Source organism: Nelumbo lutea, chromosome 2 (assembly GCF_056320005.1).
Source record: "Nelumbo lutea isolate HS-2025 chromosome 2, American lotus-T2T, whole genome shotgun sequence".
NCBI lineage: Eukaryota > Viridiplantae > Streptophyta > Magnoliopsida > Proteales > Nelumbonaceae > Nelumbo > Nelumbo lutea.
In genome coordinates, this window is record NC_142685.1 from 35,106,648 (window position 1) to 35,128,790 (window position 22,143).

Consider the following 22,143-nt stretch of genomic DNA (forward strand, 5'->3'; position numbering starts at 1 on the left):
ACAAACCTTGACACAGATTTGCTATCATGTATCTAAAAGGACCCAAAAGACAATAAAGAAATGAAAAGAAAGGAAGAAAGAGGCAACCCTTCCTTTTCTTTACGCTTTTCTAGGGTTGTTTTGTCTGATTTATATAAGGGAAAATCAATAAGTATACTGCAGGAAATTCTTTGTACTAATTTTCCTTTTTCTCTAAATTATGTCTACTAAGTCCTAAATATAGAAAAATCTCATTTTGTGTTACATTGGTATTTTATAAGTCAAGAACAAAAATAATTAAAAGTGTTTTTTTTTATATTATTTCTCTATTTTGTTATGATTGAAACCTAGCTTTCTTAATTCATGTTCTGTTAAAACACAAATAGATAAATGATTAATGTAAAGAGAAAGATATTTTTAGTTTTGTAAAAAGTAAAAAAAAAAAGATAAAATAGAATAGAATAAGAACCAATGTTTTCAACCCGTTGTTCATCCGATCGATCGAACCGTTCAAATTGTCACCTGGCTAGGACTCCAGATCTTGTTTAGTTAAGACCCATCACACGATAAAAAATCATTGACTTGATCAAGAACCATTCAACCTAGTCGGTTCTACCATTGACCTGTTCAACCCAGTGATCGGGTCGCAGGTTGTGCACTCAATAATACATGCATACTTTCAGAGGAGATAACTTTACACTTTGATGTCCGATTGGGGTGATTTTTCTTTTCTGATATTGGATAACTTTTTGAGATCTATGCATCCCAATTTGTGGAAAAAAAAAACATTTCTTGGCCTCAATTTGCAATTTTTAATATTTATATAAATAACAAAATTACAAACTGAATTAAAAAACATATATTAAATATAAAATAATACATATAACATATCTAAAACATATGTATATATTATTTATTGCTAAAATGTATATTTATACACACATATATACGCTGATGTAGCACGGTCTGAACCATTTGACCTGGCCAATCGAACCGGTGACCTACAACTTGGAGACAAAAACAATTCAACCTCCGGGTCAATTCTTAAAACAATATAAGAACTACTACATCTTTGTTGGGGTTTTCCTAATTACTAATAACGAACAATAGAAAAGCCATCAGATATATGGGAAATAGTACAGTTGGACTAGGGTTGAAATTTAAAGAGGACTCAATAGTACAAATTTCCATTAAAAGTAGTAAAACTTTTACGGATATTGTGGTCCTAAATATCTATTTATAAGAAAATTAACAGAAAAATACATTATACCACACTGTAGAATTTTGATTTCCACTGCAACCTTACGTAATTCAAAATGATAAATACATCCACCTTAAAAAGCCAATACCCACCAATTGACATCAATTCCAAACTGGCACCTAACCCAACTGTAAAATGGGGCTAAAAATTCCTAAGATGTATGAATAGTCATTCTCTCAAAAATTAAATGTATCGTTGTTAATAATTTTTCCCTTCTTTAATGATGATTTTTTTCCGAATTAAAATTTGTTAATAGATTATTTTCTGAATTCTGCGTTGAAAACTGCATTCCACCCTTTCTAGCTATGACCAAACAGCCACAAGTTGCTTGGTGGAGGTTATCAAATGTCAACTTCCCCTTACCATTTGCCATTTGGATGGGAATGCTTTCGTCCTATTGCCATGTGTTCGTTCAGAAGTTAGACATTTGTGAATACATTTATCACTAGTTCAAAACTTGAAAATCATGTTTGTCTAATCAATGGAGAAATATTGAATTAGCCATCAGAATCAGAAGCTCATCAAGATAAGAAGTACTTTTGATTCAAGTAGGAAACTACTAAAGTTAAGGTTCATTTGAGTTGAAAATAAACTGCTCTTTAACAAAAAATGAAAAATAAAAATTGTTCTTGATCGTAAATGTGTGTTTTATTTGATAATTTGAAATCATGCAAATATATCTTATCATTTTTGATAAATCATACAATATCTGTATTAAAAAATTTGTTTTTATTTTAAAAACCATTATTTTAATTGTTTTAGAAGTATGAATTGTTTATCGAAACAAAATCAATAGTTTTGCATTTTAAAACAAAAGGTACAGTTCAAAAACATGCTTATATATTTTTACTGATGTGACAATTTTTAAAAACAATGAAAACAAAAACTTTGGACCATTTCATTTAAAGCTTTTTTAAAACAGAAGATTTATATGGTGAAAATGGAATTTTGACTTTGAGCTCATCCAAAGGATAATTGGGCATTTGGACCGTTCAAATGATGAATATCAGTGGAATATTTAACATCCACACCGAAGGATATGATTTGAGAGGATAGGGGTCAGATGGGCTTTTCTAGCCAGCTGCAGCCCACTTGCAACTAACTCTCAACGTCGAAGAAATGGGTAAGTGTTCACATTTATAGCATTCAAAACCACAAGAGAGAGAGAGAGACTCTTTATCCTATGCTTTCTTGCTTTGTTCCACCAACAACAAATTTCTTCCATGTTCAAATCTCGATTAGTGGGTTCCCTTCATTTAAACGTTGAATCCTTATCAGATATATCAGAATGGAAAAAGGATTTAGGGTCAATTTGATTTGTGGGAATAGGCGTTTGGAATCCGAATACTGTTGGATTTAGTTGAATTGGAATTCCATTTTCATTTCTAGTGGAATGGGCATTTTTCAAATATGAAAAAATAGCCATTTCCTCCCCCTTTCCTGAGAATGAGAATCCATTTCAATTAATTTTGATTATGGTTTTAATTTCAGACTGAACCAAATAAGTAACGGGAATAGACCATTCTGATTTCCATTCCAAAAGATTCTGATTTCAACTATATACCATACCAAACGGACCCTTAGAAAACAAAGGATAATTACCTTCTAATTATGAATGAATGAGAAAGAGAGATGTAGCAATATTTCGTAATATTCCGTAGTAGTTTAAATTTTGAATACTAATGAGATATATTAGAATGGAAAATATGGAAAAGGACTAGGGTAATTACTCATCTTTACTCATCTGCAAACCAGGGAGAATTACTCCTTACTAGCCCTCATTTGTTTACACCCTCTTTTTTATGAATGAATTAAGGTGTGGACCCTTTTATAGAAAATAGGGAGTGCTTACAGGGTAACATATTCCGGATTGAGGTCAACTCTAACCCAGCCCGAGTTGTTGAACCCCTAATCTTAACTCTAATCCAACTGCATGACTTTGGGTTGGGTAAGGATATCAGGTTAGGCCAAACTTTTTAAATATATTATGCCAAATGTTTTATTTGTTAGACATAATTAAGATTGTACGCTATTCTATGTACAAAGACAAAGTTTTAGTGTTTCAATAATAGCATGCATATGTTGTACATATTCATGAATACATAGTTACATGCAATCCTTTCGAACTATCGTTGATTCGGAAAGTCAAACCGTTTGGACTAGAAACTGTTCAGGTGACTGATTCCATTTTACCTCAAACCTGGTTTTTGGACAAAAACTGTTGAATTACCCAATGAATCGTTGATTCAGATGGTTTGACCGTTGAACCGTTCAACCCGAAGAACGGTTTGTGATTTATTACTTCTAACAAGTTTTATCAAAACAAGAATGAAAAGAGAAGAAAATCTCTCAGATCTGAGATCTACTGGAGAGAAATGTGTGAGACAGTCAGAGAGATTTGAAAGATCTCACATTTAGAGATCTGGGAGAGCACTCTAGACTCTAGACGACAGATGTGCAAGAGAGAGAGAGAGAGAGAGAGAGAGAGATTTGAGATTGAGAAATCTCATATCTACTTTCATCGCCAGTTTGCAACCATCGTCACCATTGTTGTTGTTGTAGTTCGCCATCACTGTTGCCGCTGTAAGTCACCATCATCGTCACCGTTGTAGCCTTGAAGTCCTCCTCCTCCACCTCCTCCTCCCCCTCTTCTTCTTCTTACTCTTTCAGCTGACAGTTTTCTCAAACCTCTCTCATTCAAACCTTATTTTCTCTTATATAGTTATATTTATGTGTATCTTACCCTAATATTCCAATCTAATGGGTAAGATGTTCAAACCATTTAAACCATTTGACTTGGATGGTCGAACCGCTAACTCAAAATCAGTGGCCAGAACAGTTCCATTTTTAGGTCGATTTTTAAAACCTCGATTACATGTATAATAAAATAGGTTCTGGCTAGAAGCAGCAGTCTGAAAGGTTCCAAGCTTAAAAATGCCTTGAATCTGGGGGAATTATTTTTACAAAATAATTACTTTTTGTCAAGCCCGTACCTTAACCACCGATGCTTTCCATGAGGACGTTGACATGGCTAAGCCTTGCCTAACAACCTCGACCACATCAGCAGCCCCAAGTCCATGCCAAAGTAGCCGGTTGTGTCATCTAGTGAAGACCCCGAGCGAATAAGTTATAGCCCATCCTACACCAAAGAGTGTGGAACCCCCGAAGGTCACAGACCTCGACTTCTTTGGTAGGACATCACACAGAACACAGAATATAGTCCAACAAACGATAACACTCAGGCTATTTAAATCCATCTTCCCTTAAGCTGGAGACTCTCTTAAATCCTTCGATTCTTTAGCCTTCCTTTTCTCTCCTGCTTCTCTGCTTGGCCCGAACCAATTCACTCTCAATAGCTTAGTCTGGCTAACTTCTTCACTTCTTACTAATTTGAGCGTGGGAGTGCCTTTCCCAGGGACCTCCTCCTCAAAGCCTCTAACTATACTTTGGTTGCATGTTCTGCTCGGTGCACCATTTCATCCTTCCACTTCGGCTCATCCAAGTTATCAAGACTTCATTTATTGCTTGTCCACCTCAGTTCGGACTGCATCACTTTTGATGCTTAACTTCATTATTCAATAATTAAGTAGGTGCTAAAATGCTGAATGGCACATTTTGATGATTGGAGAGTCCTGATCTTGGCAAGAGGGGCTATCAATAACATGGTTTTCTAATTAATTCTTACAATTGTGTTTGCTAATTATTAGATTACTTTGTTTAATGAGATAACCATTGGAGGAAGAGGCTGGCCCTATTTGCTACCCACAAGGATACTGCTCACATTGTGCCAACAAGACACTACAACTATGCATCAAGAACATCTCTCCATGAATGTTGAATGGCACATTTTGATGAGTGTGGGTCTGCTGATGACCACAATACAGTGCTGAGATGCACATTCGAAACATCAGCGATATTAAGAATGAGAGATGTTACTAATATGAGGCTGTGTGAACGTGGCCAGCAATTTATTGTGTTCATCAGCAGATTCAAACTCCATTTTAATTAGAGAATCCTGATTTTGGCATAGAGGCAATGAATAACATGGTTATCTAATTAATTCTTAAGATTGGCGTTTGATAATTAGATAACTTTTTTTAATGAGATAATTATTGAAGGAGGAGATTGGATCTTCTTGCTACCCACAAAGACACTACTAACATGTTTCCACAAGACACTACAGTTGTGCATCATGAACATCTTCACATGAATGACAATTGAGATGCTCAGTTTGGAATGTGTACAAATGCGAATATGTATAGTGCAAATATATACAAAATAATACAAAATATAAGGTTTTGCACTCTACATATTTGCATTTGTACTCCTTCCAAACTGAGCCTGAATGACAACTCCCTCAAACCCTGATAAAAAATTGGACTTGGATTTATATGATGACCAACCAAAGATTTTAACAGCAAGCTGTTTTTTTTTTTTTTCAAGCAAAAAGGTTGTGATTAAATTATATTGTGAGTAAAGTTGTACAAGGCAACATGTCCATAGTAGAGTGCCTTTGATATTTACAAGCATAATACGCTAAAAGATGAGATAAAGTATTCTTAGTTCTAGATATGTAAATGAATTTTAAATCCCTAAACTGACTTTGGAGATGCAAGATTTATCCAAAATGCACTTGATTGATCCATGTGCATTCAATTACTAGAAGGCTTAACTTTTTTACTATTACTTTAGCATCTAAGAAAACCCGCACTGATTGGCATTGCAACGCTATAGCAGCTTCTAAACCCTTGACGACTGCATGAAGCTCTGCAACATAACTGTCTATGGCTCTGCAGGCTGACCCTTGCACTGCAATAATCTACCTATCATCGAATTTCTTGATGACAAAACCAATGCCTGCGTTGTCTGCATGTTGATCATAAGATCTATCAATGAATACTAGATAATGGTTCTCAGTTATTGAGCTTAGGGATAATGCCTTTAACTTGTCTTGACAAAGAGTGAGACATGAATCAACAATTATTTCATTTGTTTTGTCCACCAAAGAAACGTGATTCACATCCTTGTTTAGATGAAACTTCTTGTTGCGTGCCTCCCAAATCATATATAGGAGTACCTGAAGTTTGGGCAGAAAGCATAATCTGGTATCTACATTAAAAGATTGTCCAAGTGACCGAAGCCAATCCGAAATAAGTTGTTGTAGGTGTTCACCATTCACTATACTTGGGTTTATACCAAGTTGGGCTTGACACCAAACAGCTCTTGCAAATTCACATTTGAAAAATAGATGTGAAAAGCTCTTTTCATGGTTGCAAAAAATGCATGATACCTCTGTATTTCTATTCCATGATACCATCTTGAACTAACCACAAAAGGTCAACTTAAATGCCCTTAAGTAACTTTTGAATCTGCCTCCACCATGTTGATGCTCAACTACTATGCTTGGTTTTAAGCAAGCCGGTTGTGACCTTCTATCCAACAAGGTATACCTAGTAGTCCAATCAATAGCCCAAGTTAGTCATCATCATCTTGCTTGAGTCATGGCCAATCCAAGGGGTAAGATATAGCTTTGTTAACATTCAACAACGACATGCACATAGGGATGGCATTAATTTCTACCTAATCCGGTGGGTATCAGCCTCAATGGGGCAGGTTTTTTGTTTGAATGACGGATTTTGGGGGTGGGGACAGGTTTTGGGGTTCTACAACTTATATGGGTATGAGTAGGATATGGTATTATGCTAAACCTGACCCTTCCTAACTCTCATATTGTTGGAAAGTATACGAGCTTTATGTATTAGGTGTTGAATTTAATAATATTTTAAAATTTATGTGAAGGATAATTGATAATTTATGTATTCTTTATATGTCTTTATCAAATAATTGGAAATTTTGTTGTTTGTTCATAATATTTTACTTATTTATTATTTATATATAACAAAAAACAATAGGAAGGTTCTAAACGCAACCTACTCTACCCTTGAATGCAGGGAGGGTAAGGTGATGAAGGGTTTTGCATTTTCATGTGTGGAGAAGATTTGGATTCTCAAAATCTAACCCGTTATGGGTCTTGAGGCAGGTATAGATTGGGAGATTAAGGCCATGTTTGGCAATGTTCCCACCTGTTCCTGTTCTTTTAGAAATTCATGTTCTAGAATAAGAATTTTATTTCTTGCTCTTCAGGAGTAACAAATATGTTTGGCAAATTGTCCTTCGATAATGAATTTTTGTTCTACAAGAACAAAAGTAAGGTTTAGATAATGAAACTATTTCTTAACATTAGTTTTGCAAATCCACCCGCATTAAGCCTAAAATTAACCATAAAAACACATGTCATTGTCATAGGGATGTCTTCATATAACCACCGATGGGATTAGAGAAGAAACCACACCCATTCGACATAACATATAACCGTCGATGGGATTAGAGAAGAAACCATGCCCATTCGGCATAACATATAACAAATGCAAACAAAATAATATAAGAAAAACGATTTCAGATCACATCGGTTAGAGATTGTTTAAAACTCATCTTTGCGGTAGGAGCAAAAACGATTTCAGGTGAATCTAGCTAGAGAAAAAGTGAGTTTAAAACAGAGAACATGATACAAAATCAGGTACGGTAATGAGACAACATACATGTTGACGCATTTCTGGTCGGAAATGTCACCATTGCTTTCTACCGTTCGCTCGCCGTCCGATTGGAGCCAAGTGAATCCCTCATTCCTCTGAGATTTGCAACAACAACTTGGAAGAGTTCACTATTGAATGAAAATGTTTGGTAGGGCTTCTTTCTATCATTTAGTGTGAAATACCCAAAATACCACTTCTTTTATGTGGGAGTCATTTAACACGTGTTCGTTAATAGAGGTTAATGTCGTGGGAACCACACATTCCCTGAGAATGCGTTCTTTGGGAGTGTTGATTTTTCACTCCCAAATAACACATTTTTTGGGTGTTGTTCTCACGCAAAAACACCTTTTTTTTTCTTGTACCAAACACATTTATGCTATGTGAGAACATAGGGAACATGCAAAACGTTCTCGTGGATTGTTGCCAAATAGGACCTTAGGGAGATAGGTAGGGTCTAGAATTTACAAAATCCCTTTCATATCTACTCCATTGCCATTACTACTTACGTGACAATTGAAAAGTAGGATTGGGAAAATACATACCTTAGAAGGACGTTTGTATGTTGAAGGGCTGCTGAAGGACAAAGGGTGCCCCACAACACATTCTCTCTAGGGAAAAAAGAAAAGAACAAACAAGCAGAAAGTGGATATCCACACCAACCTATTAACCAATCATTTACAATTGTAGCTGTTCTACACATCCACATTTAAATTTATTTGTTTAAAATTGTAGCTGTTTTACACATCCACATCACTCAGACTCAACATCCACATCCACATCATTTCAGTCTAGACAAATCTTCACATAGATTTGCTACCATATGTATATCCTAAGGGACTCAAAAGAAAAAGAAAAAAAAGGGAAATCCTTCCTTTTCTTTATGTTGTTTCTAGGGCTATTTTGTCTGATGTTTATAAGGGAAAATTATCAAAACGGGTGTCTTGAATTTCGTATTTCAACTAATGATTCTGCAGGAAATTCAATGTACTAATTTTCCTTTTTTCTAAATTATACCTATTAACTCCTAAATATACCATTTTGTGTTACTTTGTTGTGTTAAAAGTTAAAAACAAAAATTTCTCTTTTATTATGACTGAAACTTATCCTTCATGAATCATGTTATGTTAAAAAAGCAAATAGACAAATGATTAATGTGAAGAGGAAAATATATCTTGGCTTTGTAAAAAGTACAAAAATAAAATCAAAGATAAAATGAAGTAAGAACTTACTACATCTTTGATGGGGTTCTTCTCAACAATAATAACAATCAATAGAAAGGCCACTGGATGTATATATAAAAGTCATTTTTGGAAATAATAACAATCAATATAAATGTTCACAGAGATTTTGGCTCCAAATTTATTTATAAATGAAAATTTAAAAGTGTAATCATTAATAATTTTACCAAAGATGAGTGTTAGTGTCGACTATATAAGGGCATTTTGGTCCTTTTATTTATAGTGATGGTGAGGTATAATGTCTGATTTGAGTGATGTGTCCCTTACGGGGCATAACAGTCATTGTGATCTATTTTAGAAAACTATAAATATCAACCTTGCCGACTAGACAGAGTGATATTCTCTCTTGTTTGAACCAGTCTTTTCTTCTCCTCTCTTCTTCTCTCTTCTAATTAAATATGTTAATATATTCTTCTTCTCTCTTCTCTCTTCTAATACTATGCAGATCTGAATTTTATCAATGAGAAATTCTTATTCTAATTAAATATGTTAATATATTCTTTTTGAATTCTGTGTGGAAAATTGTCTTCCATCCCTTCTATGACCAAACACCCAAAAGCTGTTTGGTTGAGGCTTCCAAGTGTCAACTTTACTTACCCATTGCCATTTGGATGTGCATGCTTTTGTCCTATTGCCATGTGTTCGTTCCAAAATTAGACACTTGTCAGGCTCTTTCTCTTTAGTTCAAAACTTGAACATCGTATTTGTCTAATCCATGAAGAACTTAATTTTAGCCATTAGAATCTTATCAAGATAAAAAACTACTTTGAATTCAATTAGGAAACTATCATAGCTAAGGCTCATCTGATCTGAGTCGGCCAGGAGAGGAGAGAGGATGCCTAACATAAATTGTTTTTTTAGTTGTGAGATCAATCACAAAATAAAACCATCCTGTACTAAAATAAATTGTTTTTTAAAACAAAAACAAGGAAAATGTTCTTCGTTGTAAATGTGTGTTTTATTTCTAAAAATGAAATTAAAAAACAATTTTCTTAAATTTTTGGTTTGAATACCACATTTTTGTTTGAAATCGTGCAATCATCTTTGATAAATTATACAACATCTAAACTCCAACATTTGTTTTGTATTTTAAAAGTCATTATTTTGATTGTTTAAAAACGTGAATGTTTTTTTCAAAATAAAACCAATTCAGTTTTGCTTTTTCGAACAAAAACACAGTTTTTTTCTTTTTTTTTTCTTTTTTTTTCTTTTTTTATGGATGTGGCAATTTAAAAACAAATGAAAGTAAAAGCATCCAACCATTTCATTTAAATCTTTTTAAAACAGAAGATTTATATTGAAAATGGGATTTTGACTTGAGTCCTAAGGATATGATTTGAGAGGAATATCAGTGGAATATTTAACATCCACGTCAAAGGATATTATTTGAGAGGAGAGGGGTCTGATGGGCTTGTCTAGTCAGCTGCAGCCCACTTGCAACTAGCTCTCAATGTCAGAGAGGGAGAGAGAGAGAGTGGCTCTTTATCCTATGCTTCCTTGGTTTGTTCCACCAGCTACAAAGTTTGTTCATATCAAATTCAGATTGGTGGGCTCCCTTGCCCTCATTATGAGAGAGAGAGATGTAACAGTACATGTTAGTAGTTTAAACTTTGAATCCTTATCATATCAAAATGGAAAAAGACGAAGAGAATTGCTGCATAGAGAGAATTACCCTCATCATGATTTATGAGAGAGAGAAAGTTAGTTCGGATTGAGGTCGACCATAACTGTAACCCAAATCGAGTTGTTGAACCCCTAATCCTAACCCTATCTCAACTGTATAACTTTGGGTTATGTTTGTCCAATTTCTTCACTTATTTTTCCAATGTTTTTATTTCTTAAGCACAATTATGATTGTAGATTATTCTATGTACAAGGGCAATGTTCTGGTGTTTTAAGAGCGCCTTGCTTAATTGCTTATGTTGCACGCGCGCACATATACACACAACTACTACGCATTTACATATATACCCATACCAAGCTGGGTTGTACATAAAATTTTGCCTTTATAACCCATAACTATGACCTGAACTTTAACCCAACCCAACCCAATCCACCTTTATTCGATTTGGTATTGGGCTAACCTAGCCCAAGTTGCGTCCCTAAATTGCAACTACAGATACAAGGGAAGTGGTTTCAAACTCGGCTCCATGAGAGAAATATCCTATTCTTAGTGAGAGGCAAGCATTTTAGTGGAGCCCGACCTCTCCACATTATGCCAAATTTGGGTGGTTTTCAGGCAATCCTTGTGGAATCACAATTCTTATCCCCCCAATCATAACGATATGAGAATAAGAATAAGAAACTACATGCAATATTGGTTTGTTGATTATAAAAGACACACTCCTGCCTCTTTCCATAACAACTATGGCCCCAGTTGATCGATCCAACCAACAAGTGAATACTTTGTATGTTATTTTCTAATTCTAGCACTTTATGAGCTTCACTTGGATGAGACCGAATCAGCCCCCACAACGTCTCACACCACATCCATGTCATGTATTGGGAACATCTCCTAATGATGACATTATCATTCTTGATATTATCATCGGGAGATGTTTCTAATACACGGTGGGAATGTGCTACAGGACGTTGTGGGGGGCTGATTTAAACTCCACTTGGATGACCCACTTTATAGACACATTTGGGGTAGCGCTGCAAGTGGGCTTACCATGATTTTAAGAATCTCAACTATATTGGGCTCAAGTTAGAGTTTTGGCCCATTGTATGTTTAATCAATTCTCAATCCAACCCAACTGCAGCTTTTACCTTGGGAGTGGGAGATTTGGGTTAGTCCACTTGAACCTACCCTGAAAAAATTCGGTTGGGATGGGTCTGGGGGCTAATGTCTTGAGCAACCCAATCCAATCCGAACCCAATGTATTATTCTTCTACTTACTTATGCTTGATACTTGTATTTATTTGTGTATAAGTATGTTATGATAGAAGGAAAGGGGAGAGGATCATGGTGAAGGGGGTGTATTATTACAACGTATTACTATAATCAGACGTATATTTGCGTACTATTTACATAAATAATATGTGTTCTTTCATGTATATGATAATGTGTTTTTGTGCATGTATTTATGAACTCTGATAAGATTCTAAATAGATTAACCTGATCTCATGATGCACTTGTGTTCGGGTTAAGGTTGAGAGGTTCAATACATCGGGTTGGGCTGGGGTTGATCTCAACCCGATCGAACCGGGGCACCCTCATGTTGACCGTTTTGGCCATAGGGTGTAAAGAATGAGCTAGGAATCAGGATGGCGTTTGAAATGGAACTGCCAAAAATTAGAGAGGTCAAGAATGGGCATGATACTGGAGAAGAAAGGGAAACAAAATACTGGACAACAAAGAATCTTAGAGTTAATGCGGGCTAAAATTAAATCAATTGCTGGGGTGCGTAGTGGATTTAGGCCAATGGGCTTGGCTTTTTTTAATGAACTAAGAGAATTAAGTCTATATATCAAGTTCTTAATGGAATTCTATCCCTACTAACAGGTTGGTGTTTGGTTGGAGGAATGATTTTCCAATTCTAATTCATGATGTTGTCACATTAGTCGATATAAAAATCCTATTTGGTAAGACATTCCTCAAAAACCATTAGGGTTCCTATTGTTTATAATACAATTTTATCTGCACTAGTACAAATGTATTGAAATACAAATCAGAAGAGTATAACTTTTGGTTTTCTTTGTATGGGTTTTACTTTACCTGGCTTTAAGTTTTATTTCTTCTTTTACATTGAAAGCAAATAAAAACATAATAAAATTTGAAACAAAAATAAATTAAAATTTGCAAACAAACTAAGCCTAGGGGAATTGGTTAGACCAGATTTTTATGATTTGAGACAAGATTTTAAAAACCGGACCAGACATGGAACTGTTCTAACTGCTAATTCCAGGGTCAAATGGTCTGACTGTCCGGTATGACTGTCCATAGGTTGGGTTGGGTTGGTTTAATTATTTTTTTCAACTGAACCGATCTGACCAGGTTACTTAAAAAGCAAATCGAAACCAACCTGTCATTAAGCAAAACCGACCAATAATTAAAGTAAAAAACAGTATGTAAATTTTGTGTGCCCTTGAGATACATCCACTCAAACAGTATGTAAAATTATTATTGAGGGGGGGTCTAAAACTATTAAACCTATTGTTGAGACTTGAGAGGCATGTTTGAGTGGATGTATCCCACGTTGATAAGGGATATGAGAGGCAAAGGACTTGTCGGATTAAAGGACAACTTAAGAGCTTAAATTTTTGAGTTAAATGTGTCTACACTTGTATGCAAATTTTGTGCGCCCTAGATTTTAGTTCTATATAAGTATTAATTAATAAATGACTTCAAAAAATATTAACTAATAAATATTAGTATATAAATATACATACATTTTAGTTCTTCTATTATTTTTCAACAGTTACTAATTATATCACGATACTTTATATAAATCATAAAGAATGATTTTTATGTTTAGATAAATTAGTTATAATCACATAAAACTCATTTTTATTGTTGTTTATATTTTTTAAGGATTTTTTCTTTTATTTTCTAGTCTATCCATGTATATCTTGATTTTTTGTTCATATCTATATGTTTTCAAAGCGTATTTCAATACACCTCTTAAAATTATCTTTTCGATATACCTTATATTTTCGATACTTTGAATCTTGCTTACATGTATGTTTTATATATGTATTCAAGCTCCTCAGTTTTGGTGACTCTCCCTGATTACTCTAGGAGAGGCATTAGAGGCAGCACAATCTTTTTGGCAGCCATTGGATAGGGGATGAATAAAAGTAAATTCTGTATTGTGGCTTCTTTTCTGCTGGTTTAAGCTTGTAAACACTAAAATTTTATAGGCTTTAATTGGGATCTATTTGACAGGCTCAAATTCTCAAACGGCTTCAGCATAGGTCCTTTCTCTTTGAGCCTAGCCTCTACAGATCCATTGGCGTAAGAGGGAATTCAAATTTAAATCTCAAGTCTTTAGTGAAGCATGGAAATAATTTTAACCTAAGGTTCTCTCACATCCTGGAAATTTAGCCAATGATTGAGGAGAAAAATAATTGATAAAATATCATTCTCTCTATAAAATGGCAATGTTTCATCGTTTTACTCTCTAAGGGTCATATAAATACTACATATAATACATCTTATAAATTATATCATACTTACATATAGTAGATACATGCTGATGGAACGCGATCCGGCCAGTCTTAGCTATCCGCTGCCTTGCTTTCGAACGGGGTAGCAGGGAACCTGAAACGGAGATGAGGAAGCTCCGGGGGGAACCCGGTGTAGAGGCTCCGAAGCTCAAGTTAGAATCCTTCAAAAGCAAGGTAATACCAGATAGCGCAAAGTTTGCATACCTCTGTTGTCGTGGGGCAGGGGGCTCTTATAATCACTTCGTGCACTCGTCCCGGGGCCCTTATCAGGTCAGGTATGATTACCCTTGTGCTTGTCAATTCGGCCGTCGTCCTTTCTGCTGAGACAGAACTGTCACTGCCTAACCGTCATCTAACTGGAGATGGCGGTGTCAGTGGCGGTGGCAGGTGGCCGTTTAGGGTGCTGCCGCCAAACATCAGATCCCAAGTCAGTCAGGCGCGGCGCCCTTGGGCACGAACCTCCTTAGTGTCAGGCGTGGTACGACTTGTTTGGTTTTGGTGCCAAGTGATGCGAAGTGCTGAGCGAGGCGGTCTTGAGCTCGGAGGTATCTATAGGGAAGGTCAGTTCGGCGAAGTGTATCCCGGGCTGTTACAAGGTGGGTCAGTTCGGCGAATTGTATCCCGAGCTGTTACAAGGTGGGTCAGTTCGGCGAAGTGTATCCGAGCTGTTACAAGAGTCAATTCGGCGAAGTATATCCCGAGCTGTTACAAGGTGGGTCAGTTCGGCGAAGTGTATCCCGAGCTGTTACGAAGGGTGAGTTCGGGCCCCCGGTAGGGAGTTCAGTCCGCTCGTGTCCCCTTGTTCCCGCCTAGGCTTGGCCCCTTTTGCCGAGCTGTTGTTTCTGCCATGTGTCACGTAATAGAGAGGTCGGGCCAAATCCTCCTTCATCAATTGACCCCACTCCTTGCGCTAGGGGTCTTGCCATGTGCGGGGAGTTTTCACGAGGTAGCAGGCGGATTTGTCCTGTCCTTCAAACGTTCTTTGCGCGAGATGCTTTTGCTAGGGTTCTTTCGGTTTCCGAGAAGGCTGGAAACATGCTTACTCAAGAACGCTGGTGGTTGTGACAACGCACGTTTTAAATTTCAAACCAATTTGCGCCGCTGGGACGTGATAGCGGGTCATTTCAAAAAGGCGCGCCACTGCTGTACGTGCGCGGGCGACTGTCAGGGAGACGTGTGGCGCGTCAGTTTCGGAAAAGACGCGTGTCGAAGCGACGTCGGTTTCAAAAAGACGTGCGTTGACGTTTCGCTTTTTTCGGAAAGACGTGCGCCAATCACGTCTCGACCTTAAGGGTTGTGCGGTCGGTAAGAATGTGGGCCGTCGGATCGTCTTCGATCTGCACGGTCGATTCTTGGTTACTGTAGCTATAAATAGTGGGGGACCCCGGTCGGTTTGTCACTTCTGTGGTTTGTCTACTGAGTTCGCGTCCAACCTTTCAGCTCGCGTCCAAGTCTTTTCCAGCTTGCGTCAAGGCTGGTTATACAGTCTTCACGATTCTTTGGCTTGTTCTTCAAACTTTCCAGTGAGTACTTTCTTGAATCCATCTTTTCCCCAATGTCTAGCTTTGATAGCTCAGACGATTCTTCGAGTAGGGCCGACGTAGGTTCCACCAACCGAGTCGTGTCCCCAGACTGCCTCAATGATCCTGAGGTGGAGCTTGAGGACTATGAACCAGTAGGCCGAGTCGCTTCGGGCAGTTTGGCGTCTACCTCCCGCCGAGGTCGGATGCTAGACAGGTTTGGTCCTTCGGCCATGATGCCTGAGGGGCTTCAATCCATACTTCTGTCTTACAATCTTCCTGGGGGGTACATATATTTTATTCCTTCGGGTAGCTTTCCTTGGGAACACAGTCCTGACGAGATCGTGATTTTTCGAGAGCAGCTCAATGCCGGGTTGCGACTTCCTTTCCATCCCCTTCTCGTCGAAGTCATAAACCACTTCGGTGTCACCATTGGCCAGCTTCATCCGAACTCTATTCGGAACCTGTTGGGGACAATTTCCCTTTTGTGCGAGCAGAACTTCCCCTTGGACTTAGAGATATTCTCCTCTATCTTGATGCTCAAGAGACAGGCGGGTTCTCTTCCTGGGGGGAGGCGGGCGTATTACCTTTCTCCTCACCAGGGTTATAAGCTTCTGCACGATCTTCCTAATAAGGTCCCGGCATGGAAGCGGGACTACTTCGGCGTGACTCTCGATAAAGAGACGGTGAAGGGCCTCCGGCAATGGGCGTGGCAAGGCTTAAAGTGCCACCACTACTTAACGGAGGCCAAGCTTATTGCAGCCGGCCTGAGTTCGGGTAGGTTTCTAACTATGCGGTTCTTGCTTGCTCTGTTCTTTTCATTTTTTCTGATGTCGAATTCGTTTCTACAGGTGTCATGGATGCGGAGAGAACTCGTGGGGGGCGTTTGTTCCAAGGTATGAAGAGGAGGAAGCGGGTCGCCAAGAGAACTCGTACCGAGCTGCCCCTGGATGAGTAGCCCCAAGTTCCAGACCATACGCCGGAGGATCTGCCCAGGGAGCCCGAAGTGACTCCACCGATGCACGAAACTGTCGGGGCGCCTTACGCTGAGACCACTCATACGGGCGCTCCTGCATACTCAAGTGCTCCTGCTCACTCCGGGTCTGCTCATACGCGGGCTGGGCCCTTAGGCTCGGGAGCTCAAGGGGAGTTTAGGAGCGTGTTGACACCGAACTACGCTCTTCAGAAGAGTAGGGACGCTACTTTCCCTGAGGAGGTCGCGGCGTGGACCGATCTTCCCTTGAATCAGGTTGCTTGCCGCGTCGTAACACATGCCATGGTGGTAAGTTAGATTCCGTCTTCCTTTTTTATTCTGTTGCTTCTGCTGTTATTTGCTCACTTGTTTCTTTTGGTAGGTGAATTCTTCAATTCATGCCTTGGCGGCCCAAGTGGAGAGGAGCTCGCGACAGGCGCAAGCTGCTGAGGCTGCCGCTCATGCTGCTGAAGAAGCTTTCCGTGCTGCTGAAGAAGCTTTTCGGTAGTTCGGTGAGCCCATAAGACACTTGGTAGCTCTTCGGCCCACAATCCCTTAGCTCGATCCAGACGTGCTTTCAGTCCGCACAAGATGGCTCTGTTCATTACTTCCATTTGACTGTTTGCTTGCGGGTGCGCTACTGACGTGAAATTTTGCCGAATCCCCATGTTCTGGCACCACTCTTGGAACTTGATATCCTCGAACTGTTTGCCATTGTCGGAGATTAGTACCCGAGGTAACCCGAACCGACATACTATGTTCTTCCAAAAGAAGTTCTGTATGTTTCGAGCCGTAACATTTGCCAGAGGTTCGGCTTCTATCCACTTCGTAAAGCAATCTACTGCAACAACTAAGAATTTTCTTCCGGCTGTTGCAGGTGGGAATGGCCCCATGAGGTTGATGCCCCATTGTGCAAAGGGCCACAGGCTGGCGAGGTATTTGGGGTCAGAGGCAGGTTGGTGGTGGATATTGGCGTGCTTCTGACACTTGTCGCATTTTCTGACGAGCTCGACAGCTTCTGCCTTCATCATTGGCCAGTAGTATCCTTGTCGAAGTGCCTTTTGGGCGAGTGCTCTGCCCCCCAAGTGTCCACCGCACAAGCCTTCATGAGTGTCGCGGAGTACGAACTCGGCTTCGGCAGGTCACAGGCAACGCAAATAGGGGAGCGTGTACAACCGTCGGTATAACCATTCGTCTATTATGATGTATTTGGCTGCCTGGCGCTGCACCCTCTTGGCCGCATTGCGTTCTGCAGGGAGGGTTTCGTCTATCAAGAAGCTCGCGAATGGATCGATCCAGCTCGGCTCTGCCTCCAAGACGGGAGCGACCTCCTCTGTCCCCCCGAGAATACTAGGCCGAGGTAAGTCCTCTATGTACAGAGTTCTCATATTGTTGTGACTTGTACTGGCTAACTGGGACAGGGCGTCGGCCTCAGTGTTTTCTGACCTCGGTATTTGCCTGATGATGTGTGACTGGAAGTTGAGCAGGGCTTCTTTTACTTTGGCCAAATATGCGATCATGGAGAGATCGCGTGCTTCGTACTCGCCGGTAACTTGGTTCACCAAGGGCTGAGAATCGCTGCAGATGACCAAGTGTTTTGCCTTTACCTTTCGCGCTAGGTCCAGCCCGGCGATTAGTGCTTCATACTCTACCTCGTTGTTGGATGCCGCGAACTCAAAGCGTAGTGCGTATTCTAATTTTGTGCCGCTCGAGCCGCACAAGACTATTCCAGCTCCGCTGCCTTGCCGGATCGAGGAACCATCCACGTGAAGGATCCAGGGCTCCTCATCCCAGTTCACGCTTCACCTGACCAGGAGAGATGCCACACTGGCTGCTACTTCACGGGGTTCGGACTCTATGGGCTCAGGAGCTCCGGGTTCGCCCGAACTGGGGACCTCGGGCTCGACCTGTGGGGCTTCATGGCTGAAAGTGCACTCGGCGATAAAATCTGCCAAAGCTTGGGCTTTGATAGCGGTTCTCGATTTGTACTGGAGGTCGTACTCGCTGAGTTCGATGGCCCATTTCGTCAGTCGACCGGAAACCTCGGGTTTGAGTAAGACTTGTCTAAGAGGTTTGTCAGTCAGGACGATGACGGTGTGAGCCTGGAAGTATGGGCGGAGCTTCCAAGCTGCTATTACTAGGGCGTATGCTAGTTTTTCTATCTCCGGGTACTTTGCCTCTGCTCCCTGCAAAATTTTACTAACATAATAGATGGGTCGCTGGACCCGGTCTGTTTCTTTTATTAGTACCGAACTGACCGTCTCGTCGCTTGCCGAGAGGTACAGTTCTAAGACCTCGCCCACTTCGGGCCGGGCTAAGGTTGGCACACTAGCGAGGTAACCTTTTAGTTCATCGAACGCGAACTGGCAGTCCTGGGTCCACTCGAACCCTTTGCCTTTGATTGCCTTGAAGAAGGGTAGGCAGCGATCTACTGACTTGGACAAGAAGCGGCTTAGAGCGGCTATGCAGCCGTTTAGCCTCTGAACCTCTTTTACTTTCCGAGGTGGTCTCATATCTAGGATGGCTTTTATTTTGTCCGGGTTGGCCTCAATACCGCGCCGATTGACAATGTAGCCTAGGAACTTGCCCGAGGTGACGCCGAAGACACATTTGTTGGGGTTCAACTTCATGCTAAACTGTCGTAGGATTTGGAAAACAGAATCTAAGTCTTGTATTAATTCTTGTGAAAACTGAGTCTTGACGACCATGTCATCTACATAGCACTCTATCTTCGTACCAATCAGGAGCCGAAATAGCCTATTTACAAGTCTTTGGAAAGTCGCCCCGGCATTTTTTAGTCCGAAGGGCATGACCTTGTAGCAATACAGGCCAAACTCGGTTATGAAGCTGGTTTTTTCCTCATCGGATGGGTCCATCCTAACTTGGTTGTAGCCCGAGTAGGCATCCAGGAAGCTTAGCAACTCGTTTCTCGAGGTCGCATCCACTAGGCGGTCAATTCTGGGGAGGGGGAAGCAGTCTTTCGGGCAAGCTCGGTTCAGGTCGGTATAGTCGACGCACATGCGCCACTTGCCGCTTGCCTTTTTTACCAACATCGGGTTGGCTACCCAGCTCGGGTAATGGACTTCCCTTATGAAGTTTGCTGCGAGGAGCTTCTCGACCTCCTCGTCGACCGCTCTCCAGCGCTTTGGGGCCAAGTTGCGTTTCTTCTGTCTAACGGGTATGACTACATGGTCAGTATTAAGTTTGTGAGTTATTAGTCCGGGGCTAATGCCGGGCATGTCGGCCGCGGACCAGGCAAAAATATCTAAATTTTGAAGTAAAAAACTCACCAGTTCGGTTCGTAGGGGATCCTCGATGGAAGCTCCGATGCTTAGTGTGCGAGCTGGGTCCGTAGCCGAAGTCGGGATTGCGACAGTTTCCTCCGTGGGCGAAGCTCGTTCCTCACCTTGCTCCGCAGGCCACTCCAGTTCGAGGTCGTCGACCACCTTGGTTTTTCCTTTCAGGGCGGCAACATAACACTTGCGGGACTCGAGCTGGTCGCCCCGCGCTACCCCTACACCGAAGTCCGTAGGGAACTTCATGGCCAAATAGTAGGTGGAGACCGCCGCCCGTAGGATATGCGTGATCGGCCACCCTATTATGGCATTGTATGGGGAGGGGGTCGCGACTACCAGGAAATCATGGTTGAGTCTGACTGCACAAGGCCATGTGCCGACTTCCACCGGGATGGTTACTTTTCCGAGGGGCCTGACTTCCTCTACGCTGAAACTCACCAGGGGAGTGTTTGCGGGCTTCAGCTCGCTCCTCTGTAACTGTAGCTGGTCAAATGCTGATTTGAAGAGGATGTCCGCTGAGCTGCTCGAATCTACGAGTACGCGCCTGACCTCGAAGTCGCTGATCCTTAGTTTAATGACAAGCGCGTCATCATGGGGGTAGTGGACTTCTCGCGCGTCGTCCTCCGTGAAGAAGATTGGTTCTTCGGTCTTCGGTCTCTTTGGGGGGTTCCATTCTTCGAGGGCCGCTTCGCGAACTGAAGTCCGGGCTGCTGCCGAGGTACACCCCGCTACCACCGAACCTCCCACTATTACATGGATGGTTCCCCGAACTGGCCTCTCTTCCTGAGGCTACTTCTGCAACAATTCGGCAGGTCTGTTGCTAGACTCGGGGGCATCCTTTTCGTGCTCCCCTTGCCGACCAGCCTTATTGTTATTGTTGTGTTGTACAAAGTTTCTCAAGTATCCGCAACGGATGAGCCCCTCTATCTCATCCCGGAGGTTATTACACTGTTCGGTGCTATGACCATGGTCTCTATGGAAACTACAATACAAATTATTATTTCTCTCGTTCGGATTTCCCTTTAGGCGAGGTGGCCACTTAACGTACGGGGCATCTTTGATCGTCATTAAGATCTCCGTCCGCCTCGTGTTTAACGGCGTGTAGTCCGTTCGAACTGCTAGGGGGGCCCGGAATGACTGGTTCGGCTTTGGCTCCCGGGTCGGGTTTTTTCTATTCACCGGATTAGAGAGCTCGCCTTCTCTCTTTCTTTTCTCGTTCCCGCCTTCGGTTCGTTAGTTGATTTCTTCCTCTGTCCTCATGAACTTATCCGCGAGTTTGAGGAATTCGGCCACGGTTGCGGGCTGGTTGGCCACCATGTGCCATTTGAATTCTTTGTGCGTCACCCCTTTTTTGGTCGTCGCGAGCTGCACTGCGGGATCCAACCGCGGTATCTGCAAGCATGCTTCGTTGAATCGCTTGATGTAGCCCCAAATGGATTCTCCTTCTCTTTGGACTACTCTGAAGATGCTTTCCTCTGTTCTGGGGCACCGTTGGCTGGTGACGAAGTGTGTGGTGAAGACTTGCACGAACTGGGCCTAGCACTTTATCGACCCGGGGGCCAGGTTCCTGTACCAAGTGCGGGCTACCCCCCTAAGGGTGGTGGTAAAGGCCACGCACATGCACGATTCGCTGGTCCTGGCGATGTGCATTTGGGACTGAAAGGCGTCAACGTGGTCGTTGGGGTCGAAGGACCCGTCGTACTTGCCAAAGGTGGGAGCTTGAAGTCTCTAGGTAAGGGGACCGCCAAGAGTTCCGATGCAAGGGGGGAAGGAACCGAGAGAACCGGGGCAGCCCCTACCTCGTCCGAGCTCGTGTCTTTGCCTCTGAACTCCGACAAGGCACGGGTGGCGGTTCGGCGACTTCGCCGTTGAGTGGGCCTTGTACTGGCGCTACTGGCCTCCATGTTACCGAGCTCGATGGGCCCGGAATGCCGGTAGTCTGCCGCCAGGGCACTGAATCGGTTTTCGGTGAGCGGGAGCTCGGGCTTGGAGCACCAGGGTGCCGACCTCTCGGGCGAGGTTCCCGACCCGCCCGCGGGTTGCAAGGCGGCGATGACATTTTTCTCTCTTCGGCCTGGGGACAAGGCCTGGCTATTGGGGTGGTTCTGGGGCCG

General features: G+C 41.4%; 1 long non-coding RNA gene across 2 annotated transcripts; it reads right to left on the reverse strand.

Moving 5' to 3' along the window:
* Positions 1-748: 748 nt before the first annotated feature.
* Positions 749-7,970, reverse strand: LOC148869815 (uncharacterized). Of its 2 annotated transcripts, none has more exons than XR_016108286.1 (2): positions 7,840-7,970; positions 749-980 (listed from the first exon to the last, which is right to left on the reverse strand). It is a non-coding gene; the product is annotated as an uncharacterized LOC148869815 (long non-coding RNA). The 2 variants fall into 2 exon arrangements; XR_016108287.1 differs by having other exon boundaries at positions 749-986.
* Between the last annotated feature and the right edge of the window lie 14,173 nt (positions 7,971-22,143).